This window comes from Pleurodeles waltl, chromosome 3_1 (genome assembly GCF_031143425.1).
Source record: "Pleurodeles waltl isolate 20211129_DDA chromosome 3_1, aPleWal1.hap1.20221129, whole genome shotgun sequence".
NCBI classification, from domain to species: Eukaryota; Metazoa; Chordata; class Amphibia; order Caudata; family Salamandridae; genus Pleurodeles; species Pleurodeles waltl.
In genome coordinates, this window is record NC_090440.1 from 575,807,529 (window position 1) to 575,819,917 (window position 12,389).

At 44.6% G+C, this 12,389-nt stretch overlaps 1 protein-coding gene across 3 annotated transcripts in view; it reads left to right on the forward strand.

Moving 5' to 3' along the window:
• NAP1L4 (nucleosome assembly protein 1 like 4) overlaps positions 1–12,389 on the forward strand; it is a 597,513-nt gene that overhangs the window by 238,125 nt on the left and 346,999 nt on the right. The window lies entirely within an intron of this gene.

Sequence of the window (12,389 nt, forward strand, 5' to 3'; positions counted from 1 at the left end):
GAAGCTCCTGTTTGTTCAGTATTGCATACTTTCCACTTTCCAATATGGGTTCCTTATGTGTGCTGTAGAAAAATATCTCATGTTTCATTTAAACGCCTAAAATGTTACTTTGACATGCCTCTCAGTTTAGTAAAAGAACTATCATCAGAACCGGAAGGAATGTTTCTCAGTTCATGCTTTAAAATATGCGCTTTTAATATACAGAAAGTATTCTGTTTTACTAAGGCGAGACGCTTCAGCATATTAGAACAATATATTGTCTTGCATTTTGAAGACACCTTATTCTATTCTAACATAATATTTGTTACATGCTCATACATGCCCATATTTTAGAAGTGGGAATGAGAGATTTTTTTTAAATAAAAAGCCATTTAACTTCTATTTGGGGCGAGGCAATTTCTGGCGGGAGACAGCCAAAATAAAGGCATTTTTGGCTTCAAAATTTGGGAGTCTCCCACCTGAATCGGGTGTATTGGCATTTATGCATGCTGACATGCTAAATAGTCAAGACTCCTATCATGCACGGGACCTTAAGGGGGTGAGCCAACATGTAATTCAGCCCTCTGTGTTAATTTGTTGGATGTGGGCAGAGCATGCCTCCATTGAGCAGTTTGTGTGGCTTTCTTCTGTTCAGACTATAAATCCACTCTTTTTTATTTTTATTTGGGGACAGCCATGAAGCAGTTATTTGAATTTTTTGTAGCCATGAACCGCTCTACATACAAAATGTTAAAAAAAATATACATAATTCTTAACTTCCACATTATGTCACACAGGGTTAACCCATTTATATTCAAAATCATCTTAGAGCAGTGGTTCTTAGGGAGTTGGACGGGGGATTTTAGTCAGGGGCTCTGCGGCAACTTTAAAAAAAACAACTGAATATTAACAGACTAATAAAATGTATTTAAATAAAGAAGCAAAATGTACAACTGTAAATCCTCTGATTTATTTGTGGGAGCTTTACAAGTGCATCAAATGGAATATAGTATAGTATGGTCAATGAGTGACCTAAATTGATTTTGGGAAAGCACCCATATTCCTATTAAAATGTTGATTTTGTTTATTTGGGGGTAAAATAAAGTTTATCATTTGTGTGTTTAATAAATTCCTGTTTCTGTATTTGCTGTGTATTGTTTTGTGGTTTAAATTGGAAATGCTTAGCTGGGGACCTTGGTTTCCAGTGATGCCTCATTGGTGGTGGGAGATAGGAGGGGGGGGGCTGGTATTACAACAATAATGCAGTTGGCTCCCCGAGTTCCAGTAGTGGGGGTTCCACAGTAGTCAAAAAGTTGAGAATCACTGTCACAGAGTAATACATCCCCATCTTGAAATCATCATGGAGTAATACAGCCAGATGCCACCTTGGGGGTAATTCATCTCCATCATTAAGTCATCATATGGCCTCATTTTAAAGTTATCCTGATGCCACCCTTGAGTAATGCAGCCTCATTTTTATGTTGTCACAACATCATTCTGTAATAATACAGCCCCATCCTGGAATACTCCTAGGATCATCCTGGGCTAATCCTGCCTAATCCTGAAATCATCCTACAGTTATAAATGATCACCACATGTTTTCCACTGAAGTAATCAGGAACCGATCCTTGAGTAATCCAGCCTAATCCAGAAATCATCCTGGGGTCATCCTGCAGCAGTAAATGATCATCACATGTTTTTCACTGACGTTATCAGGAATCCATCCTGGAGTAGTTTCTGTGATGGCTCTAGAGTCATCTCATTTAAATATTTCGCCCTATAGGCATACTTTAGGATGGCTTGGGATGACTTCCCCAGATAATTACAGTAATAGCCCAGATGAAGAATCTTGTGTTAACTGTTCTCCCGTCACCCCCCATTGGAGACGATCCACAAGTGCCCAGCTAGACTTCTCACTTTAAAAACTGTGTTGTTCTTGGTAATAGGTTTAGCTAACGTATTCGGTGAAACTCAGTCCCTTTCTGTTTGACTTCCTTTCACTGTGTTCTACCCGCATGTATTTGTCCAGCGTAATTTACTGTCCATCTTTTCATCCAAACGTGTTTTCTGTTTTGCCTCACCTTCCTTCTTCCCCCAAATTAGTGATATGATTATTAAGACCCAAAGGTATGTTGTTTTGTTTAGGTCACCCACAACAAAATATTGGGGTCACACCCTTTGGTCCTCAGAACCCTGATCATGGTAAACAAAAAAAAAAAACAGAACAGTGGTTCTGTCTGATAGATTCTCAATGTTTTGCTTTTAACTTTTAGGGGTGTCCATATTACAAATCTCTCCTTTGCCCAGTTGTTTTTCAGAGATACAAACGTACTAACAAAAATATGAATTTGATTTGTACACATATATATTGTCTCGAAATTGTTGCACAAAACTGACCATCATAGAATATACAAAAGTTCAGAGCTGGCTCATCTCATAAGTCCATTTTCTTTTTGTGCCTGCCCCCAGCTGTGTTACAGACGGATATTTCGTCGAAGTTTGGTCTCAAATCGGCATTGATAGTTGTTCATCAGTAGGGATCTTCCTCATAGCAACACATGTAGACCCCCCCTCCTCCTACGAGTTAGAATAAATATTCATGAGAGAGAGAGAGAGAGAGAGTCCGTCCTTACTAAAGCGTCACTTATACATGTAGACCAAGCACTCGCCTAAATTCATGAAATAGGTGCTACGGGTTTCTTTGGGTCACCCTAATGGCGAAGAAGTATGTTGTTGTTTTTTTTTTTTAAGTGTCATAGATACTGGTAAAACAACTGTCTAAGGCCATCACTATTGACCAAGAACAGTGCAAACTCGCCTGAAGTAAGACAGGAGTTTATCTACTCAAAATGATATCTCTTCACTGTCCATTTTTTGTAGTAGAATTCCAACAAGTAGTGTAAAAACAAGTGAACATATAAGCAAACTGTCTTGCTAGGGGGGACAAACGCAACCTTATTACTAAGTGAGAGAGAGCCAAGACTTTTCACTCACCTATCTTTTAAAATCCCAAAAGTGGTGCTTTGAATCACTTTCCAAATTTTCTGGCATCCATGGGGAAGACTCTAAAAAGCCTGAAAAGAGCCTATTACTACTTGCTTATTGTGTTGGGGATACCTGTGAGTAAGTCAAGACTAACAGCCTTTGTAGCATCTTAGGTCTGTGCTCACACCTGCAGGAATGACTGAACGGCAGCAGCGCTGCCGGGATGAGCCCAAATACAAACAGGTCGGTATGTAGGCTGTAGGGGAGTAACACATTGTATCTTGTCTATCCAGGGTGCCGCTAGTAGTGCAAAGTGTGGCTGTGGATATTGAGTTAATATGCATCAGGTTTATACCCTTAAGTGTCTGTTAACATCATTAAAGCACATGCTTAATTCTGTGAAACAATCGGCAGGACTGGCAGACCCTATGAACAGTGCACATGGATACCAGGTCCGAGAAACTATGTGATGTAAGCAGCAATAGCACTGTCACATTTACACAAGTGAAAGTCCTGCGCAAAAGCATATGTCCTACGCAGACGACACTCAGCTCATCTTCTCACTCACGAAGGACCCCGCAACCGTTAAGAACAACCTCCACACCGGACTCCACGCCATTGCCAACTGGATGAAAGAAAGCCACCTCAAGCTAAACTCGGAGAAAACTGAGATCATCTTCGGCCCCAACAGATCAGCATGGGACGACTCCTGGTGGCCTGCCACCTTGGGGTCGGCTCCAAAGCCCACCACCCACGCATGCAGCCTCGGCTTCATATTGGACTCTTCTCTCTCTCCCAGCAAGTCAACGCCATTTCATCCTCATGCTACAACACCCTTCGCATGCTCCACAAGACCTTCAGATGGATCCTCGTGGAAACCAGAAGAACGGTCACACACGCCCTCGTCAGCAGTAGACTGGACTACGGCAACGCCTTCTATGCGGGAACAACGGCCAAGCTCCAGAAGAAACTCCAGCGCATCCAGAACGCCTCAGCACGACTCATCCTCAACCTCCCTCACCATGAACACATCTCAGTCCACCTCAGAAACCTCCACTGGCTCCCCGTCAACAAAAGGATCGTCTTCAAGCTCCTGATCCACGCTCACAAAGCTCTCCACAACGCCGGACCGGCCTATCTCAACGAGTGTCTCACCTTCCACATCCCTACACGCCAGCTCCGCTCCGCCAACGTCGCCCTTGCAACCGTCCCCCGCATTCACCGCACCACATTTGGGGGTAGATCCTTCTCCCACCTTGCCGCCAGAACCTGGAACTCCCTCCCCGTCAACCTATGTCTGACCCAGGCCCTCCTGACCTTCAGGAAGCACCTCAAGACCTGGCTCTTCGAGCAGTAGCACAGCCCCCCGCACCTTGAGACCCTGCCGGGTGAGTAGCACGCTTAACAAATCATTGATTGATTGATTGTTATAATGCATGATCGATTTAACATCTTGGTACTAAGTCTGCATACGAAGTCTTCAAGATAACAACAGCCCGATAAATTTGAATTAGTGATTAATACATACGTAAACTCCCAAATGTGAATAGTTATTCCACACAAAAATCACTTAGAGCTCAGGAAAACAAATATTGGAAATTGAGTAACCACCATGCTATACAGGACATAAACTACTGTAACAGAGAATTTAAGTTAACATTCTCACTGATGTTGATGCTTTCTCGGTTCCTCTTCACACACCTCAGTGGAGTGTGGAAAAAAAATACCAGATCATCAGCCCACTTGGTTTTTGCCTAAGTTACTCCAATGCCATCAAACCCTCTGGGCAGATTTGTTGCTAAAGCTGCATGGTGCCACAAGGCGATGCAGGAGCAAACAAACTCAAATGGTAGACAGAATGCTGAACCAATCAAACATTCACCTTCAGTCACAGATCTGGGTTTAATCCATCAATTATTTTGCTCACCATGGCACCCCAGTTTGGACCCAGCCATATGCAAATCAGTCTTGATCCTGTTCCCCATGGTAACAGTCCAGCCTGAACTGTCAGACCAGATCCTCCCTGGACTGTAAACAAGCATCCAGGGACCAGTTTCAGGGTTTCACCCTTCATCAGCCAGGCTAGCTTGAATCCAGTGGCAAAGTGAGTCCGGGACCCACGTCTAGTCATACCCGGTGCACTTGTGGCAACAAAAGAAACAAACACAAATGATGGATGGAATGCGGAACCAATCAAACATTCACCCCCCAGTCAGTGGTGGCTAGGGTATCCCCAGACGTGGGTCCCTTGCTTGCTGCACCACTGGATTCAAGCTAGCCTGGCTGATGAAGGGTGATACCCTGAAACTAGTCTCAGGATGATTGAATCCTGTCCAGGGAGGACCTGGCTTGGCAGTTCAGGCTGGACTTCTCACATAGGGAGCAGGGTCAGGACTGATTTGCATATAGCTGGGTCCGAACTGGGGTGACGTAGCAAGCAGAATAACGATGGATTAAACCCAGATCTGTGACTGGGGGTGAGTGTTTGAAACATTTCAACACTCCGTCCATCATTTTATTTTGTGATGTTACAAGGCGATACAGGAGCACTGTTGCTGGGGAAAAAAAGATTTCCCAACATATCTGGCATCTTGAGGATGTTCATAAGGTAAGGAATCAGCAGGAAGTTTTTCCATCAGAAATACTGTTACCATATTTAAGTAAGTTTTCCACTTGCTTTCAAGTATTGGTCTAAGATATTTGTTACACACAGATTTGCATAGATTAGCACAAGATCATAAAGTGCATCATTTTCTCTAAGGGATGATTATCACAAGGGCAAAGACTAGCATATGCTCCTCCTGAATCTTGTGTGAAAATGTGTCCAGAGAAGACCAGCATTAATTATGGTTCTATGGTTAAGGTTGTTTTTACGGGGCAATGTAGTCTAACTAATCTAGAAACGTTTTTCTGATGAATACTAACCATGGATTACTCACCTTAGAATATCCCCAGTGCAAGACTGGATTCGGAAATGTTATATAGTAGTTATGCCATACCACCCCAGAAGTGATGATATATAAGTGCCATCTCTGCACACCGGCAGAAGCTGCTTTGTTTTTGCACCTCCCAAAACAGATCCGGAGCTCAGCTTCTAAATTAGTTTTTTTCCCCAGGACTTCCAAACTTTTCCAAACGTGTGCTAGCAAAGTGTGTCCCCTCCACAAACATCAGGATTCAAGCTGTGCAGTGTCTGCAGAAAGCACATGTCGGTCACAGGCCCACACGTGGTATGTCTTTAACACCTGGTCACAACTCTTGTGATAAGTGCACATGAAGGCGATCCGAGACCGGGAGATGAAACTGTATGTCTCTGAACCCGCTCCAAGTTGTGGGCCCAAACTCTGTCCCAGCTGTGGGGCAGTTCCCATGGCCATTCCACTTCCTGCTCAAAGACATCTGGTAACTCGAAGTCCAAATCTGAACACAAGAATCAAAAAATGAAATTGACTTGACCCCATCCTGCCACTCTGACTCCAAAGAGAAGTCGCAAGAGTATCAAAATGTAAGTCTGACTCTGATGATGTCATTACTCACAGGAAGGATTCCCTGGCTGGTCCTGATGCATCAAACCGTCCTAAGACCATTGTTGACCCCAAGGAAGATCAAGGCTTTGAAAAAGGCCATACTGCAGGTCTTCAGTGCCCTTCTCCTGTTGTCTCCCCTTCTTGCCCCATGGGACTGCAAGGGCCTCCATTTGGGTTACCACTAGTATGCTCTGCCCTGGTGTTACCAGGCAGGTACAGACATCCACTCCAGCTCAAGGATCCACACCAGTTCTTGCAGCCCCAACACTGGGACGGACAGAGGTGGATAATATGGTGCTGATGCCCATGTCAGGTGAAGAATCAACATCAACATCAGCTCAAGATAGACTCATGCCGTGCTACGAAATTATAAAAGTGTAACCAGTTGCACTGCACTGGGACTCTATCCCTGTGCCTCTACTGGGTTAAAGCTATCAATAGAGGCTCTACTATCTTTTTTTTTTTTAGTTCTTCCTCTGATCTTGTGCTAGAGCAAGGTGCACCACAGGATATTGATGATGATGGCTTGCTTCTCCCCATTATACTGATGATGCCTTAAGGCGAATCCTAACTTCTTTCTAACCACAACCTCCCGATACAGAATTCAAGAAGATTGATGCATTTCTCAAACATATGTTTTCTTCTCCCAGTCGGGCACTAAAATCCTTAAACACAGTCTATTTATTGGCCCAATACACATATGCCCTTTGGAATATGGCCAGAACGGATAAACAAGCAGACGTTATATGGCAGATCATGAGTGGTCCTCACATTTTGAGGTGGAGCATAATGTCTTCCACCAGTGGTAGGAACCATGGCTAGAACCTTTTTTTCACTGTCAACAATTTTGCATGTTGGAGTTTCTGCAAGAATGCTAGTTAGAAAACACATTATGACTGGAATGGAAGTTTCTTTTGCACCTTCTCTTCACTTCTCTTTAAGAATGAATAGCCCTTGTCATTATGGTGACCCCAGACGAGACCAGGAGAGTGTAGTACCTGTAACATTTTGAGCATGAACATCTGTCTTCTGATCAGGCTGCCCTTCTGTCTTACCAGGAGGGAGAATCTATGTAATTATCACCTCCTCTGCATGGTGATTGAGCTGCAGCAATTGACTGCATTCTGCTTGCCACATGAGATGATGGATGCCATTCTTGCCACTAATGCTCCTCTATGAAACCTTTTTATGAGGTGCTTCTGGTAAAATTCATAAGCTGAGCAGTGCCTGGGACACACACTCCTTAAAAGCATCCATCAACAAGCAACTCACTGCCCACCTCGAACACCACCTACTCAACAATACTCAATCAGGATTCGGAAAAAAAACCAACGCTGAAACAGCTCTTACTGAGACAGCACTCATCACAGCCATGGACGACATCTGGACCCTCCTGGAATGAGGAGAAGGAGGCACTGAGCCTCCTAGACCATCTCTGTGGTATTCCACATTGGCTCCCACAACACATCATCACAAGACTCCATGAGCTCGGCACCCAAGCACCTGTACGTACTTGGATCGTCTCCTTTTTCACAGGAAGAACCCAAAAAATCAGACTGCCATCCTTCACATTGGAGACCAAAAGCCTGATCTGTGATTCTCCAAGGGATTGTCCCTCAGCCCTACCTGTTCAACATCAACATGACATTGCTCGCCAGCACCATCTGATCCCAAGGCTTCACCCTCATCTCCTATGCCGATTATACACAACTCATCCTCTCTCTGACAGACAAGAAAACCACCACTAGAACCAACATCACCAAATTGTTTGACCATGGTAGCAGAATGCGTGAGAACCAACTGCTTGAAGCTCAACTTCAACAAGATCGGAGTACTGGTCTTCTGATCCAGGACATCCCTGTGAGACTCCACCTATTACTAACAGAGGTAGGGTTTACACACACACTGACCACACAAGAAATCTGGGGCTCAAAATGATGGCACAAGTCAACAGAGTGAGTGCTACCTGCTTCCACATCCTGCATATGCTACAAAAGATCTTCAAGTGGTTGCCACAGAACACCAGACGCACATCACACAAACACTCATCACAAGCAGACTCATTATGGCAACGCACTCTATGCCAGGATCTCCAAGCAGTTAAAACACAGACCGTCAAGACCACCGCTGCAAGACTTATACCCAACCTTCCATGCCGCACCTATATCTCCCTCACCTCAGACAGCTCCACTGGCTTCCTATTCACAAACTCAGCCAATTCAAACTCAGCACACACACAGAAAAAGTATTTCACAACACTGTGACAGCATACAGAAGGCTGCGTTCCCTAGCCTGCCAGATACATACACTCAGCCTCACTCGCGCCCTCTCCCGCACTCTCAGAAGCAAAGCAGGAGGAACAGTGCTCCTACATCGCACCCAAAACATGGAACAACCTCCCACAACACATCAGAGTCTCCGCCTCACTTCTGGAGTTCTGCAAGAAGTTGAAGACCTGGCTCTTCGAATAACCCTATGTTGACCATACGCCTACACACCTAATCAAGTGCTTGGATACACTCATGGGTGATTAGTGTGCTGTACAAATCAACTTAACATAACAAAACTGCCTGGCGGCCTTTTGTTTGTTTTGTGGCTTACCCAGCAAGGTCTTGCAATGGGTACTGTAAAAGGTTATTTATTTTGCCTTTGTATGTTTGCCGGATCAACTGTCCTTGTTTAAATTGCGTGTTATGATGAGATTTATAAAAGGTTTACACACGTTTCCTCCCAAGCCATTTGTGATGACACAATGGGAACTTAAGCTGTTCTTGACATTCCTTATGTGTCAGCCGTTCAAGCCTATGCATACCTGCTCGCTGCATCTCCTGACCATGAAAACTGCCTTCCTCATTGTGATCACGTCATCTTGTAGAATGAGTGAACCGCAGGCACTGTTGTTGTAATCCTCCACTCCACGTTTTTCTAGACAAATTGCTGCTTCATCAAAAGTCATGACTTGCTTCAACATTGAGCAGGTTGTCACTCTTCCAGTGTTCTGTGCCTCCCTCTGCCCCTTAAAGGGGGCCGAGCTTGATGGTAAGACACCAAACAGAATGTTAGCTTTTACAGAAATCATACCAAAGACCATCAAGTGGACAGTACACTTTTTGTGTGGTTCTATGGCATGAAGAAAGGGAAGGCTGTGCAGGGGATGACCCTGTCGAGATTGATGGCCCTCTGCATTTAAATCTTTTATGCATTAGCTAAAAAAACATTCTCTGGAAGGTCTGAGAGCCTGTTCAACCTGTGCCAGGCCTCTGATACTGCCGTGGCGCAAGGGGTGCGTGTCTTTTACATTTCCAAATGGCAACGTAGACATCAGTCTTTACATTCACAAAGCACTACTGCCTTGACTGATAGGAAAGACACTTTCACCTCCTCTGTTCTATAGGATTTTTTGGTCCACTCCACAGACCCTTCAGCTTGGGGAGGTACTGCTTCGGTACCTTTTCCAAGTTGAGGATAATTATCTTTGGTAACTCTCTTTCTGGGAGATAGTCTATCTAAGCGTAGATTCCTAATTGCCCTCCCACCTTCCCGTTCTGTGGACTTGTGCTGAGTTAGCACTCTGCACGATGTAACCAACAATTGTTCACTCTCCGCGTTCTGAGGACGTGGAAAAGGAAAAAAAATAGAAACTGATGTCAGCACGCAGGTGTGGTGCGTATGCGCAGCTCTGCTCCATGATTTCTAAGGTGATATGGATTGAACGCAGAGCTGCACATTGCCACCTAGTGATGCGCCGGTGCACCGCTACAAAAAGCTCCTTATCCTTACTAGTGCCTGGGGATATTCTAAGGAGAGAAATCTGCAGTTAGATAGATTATCCACCAGAAAGAGTGATACTGAAGGTAAGTAACTTGTTCTTTTTCCCCAGCCCTTATCATTCTAGACTTAAAGAAGTGGTAGAGAAATACCAGATAGTTCACAGTGATAAGTGGACCATCTTGAATTCAACCACAGGATACGCAATGTCAAGCTCCTCAAGAGAAATGAGACTTGAAAGTAAACCCAAGTTCATGTGAAAAAAACCTGGTCTCTTCTAATTGTTGTGAGGTAGCGTCCAAAGTTCCTCATATTCCTGTTTTTTTATATTAATGTTGATATGCACTTTTTATTAAAATAGTAGCCATATGCACTAAGGATTTACCTCCGGGTCTTGAGGTGAAGCCAAACACTGCTCCAGTGGATTGAATAAAAGCATTTCTGTCTCCTGTCCTTTGGCAATTGAGACCAACCTTTACAGTTTTCAAATATATTCCCAAATGTTGAAAGGCACTTATTCCAATCATTTATTCTTCACAGAAAAAGTTCCTGTCTATTGGACTTCGAACTCATGTTGACTATATGTTTTTCCTGGGATTAGTTCCCAGTGTTGTATCATCCATAAATAGCACATAGCTGTCAATCTGTTCCTTCAAACCATTTTCAAACTAGTTGGCATGCAATAAGGCCAAAAAAATCCAAAAAACGTCGTGTGTACTATTTAAGAGTAATATGTCAGGACGGTGAACCCACCTCTCAAGTGCCAGACTACATTATCCACTTGAGCCATTTCTCACCTGTGCACTTAGATTGCTACACATGCACATTAATAACCCTGCTAAGACACGGTCCACTCCTTCTTTCAAAGACAGGCCATGATTTGGACCCATTACATAGTCAAATACCTTGCTAAGGTCCATAAAAGTTAAATTCAGAAAACTGTAGTTGTCTTCTGAATGCTTTCTGTCAGAGCCCCTTTCGTAGGGCCACAGGGCAAGCAGGAATTACTGGGCCCAACCATGGTGGCTGAAGCCTTTAACTCTTTATGTGCCAACATCTGGCCTACTAGAGATCCTGCTCAACTGGGCTATGCACCTGACTCTCAGTTAGGTAGCATCGGGTGAGCAGTCAATGCTCCTTTGGCGGGATTTCAGATATAGATCAGTGAACATGACTCATAACAACGTGCAAGCAGAGCAAACAATAAATCAGTGTCCAGTCAAATGCTTGTTTTTATATAAAGTATTTTAATTCTAATTCTACACATGCAAAGGTAAACAACATTCAAAAGCAATAACACAATCCCCCTTGAGGTTGGAACTCTAGTATTTGTCAGGCCACTCCCTGTTCCACTAACTTTAGTGCAACAAGTTTGATGTTATTCCCCATTCACTGATGGCTCCATCCAGCAATGTAAACATTTGGCCGTACTCAAGAGTTCTCCCCTCGGACACTTTTGGGACGTTCAGTCACACAAATCCACAGAGTGCAGTACTGATGGCAATAGGTCCCCAGGGGCCCCAAATCCCCAATTCATGGCTTACTCACTCCAGTGGTATGAAACCCCTCAGTGGCACAGTGAAGTCCTCGTCCGGATCAGCAAAGCAGGCTGCACTCAGTCACAAGCAGCAGCACCCATCAGATGCAAGCTCTCTCCTCCAAGCCACACTACTGCCTGGTTCTAGCGCCCTGGTTGTTTCCGCTCTGGTGATTGCACGGTTAGTCGCATTTCCCTTCACAGTTGTCAGGGTGTGGTGGGGTTTGATCGCCTTCCTCCGAAAGGGCTCCGGTGCAGATCGCAGTATGCGGACTGGACCCGCCTTGGACACAACAGCAGCTTCTCAGTCCCAGGTGACGACCCGAACCCTTGGCTTCAGCATCTCCAGCGGCCTTTCCTGGCATAAGGGGTTGCAGCCACAGCACTCTCAAGGTCCGGTCACGCTGACCTAGTATTGATGTTCATGGTGGCCCACTCTCTGGCACCTGGGGCCACCCACCATGGGATTGTGCAGGCCTGGCGCCTTTCACACAACCCTTGCTCCTCAGCTCACTCCACGGCAGCCCATCCTGGAACATTGGGTTCACCGAATCAATCCAGCACACTGGCTATGGCCCGATCGGTGCAAGAGC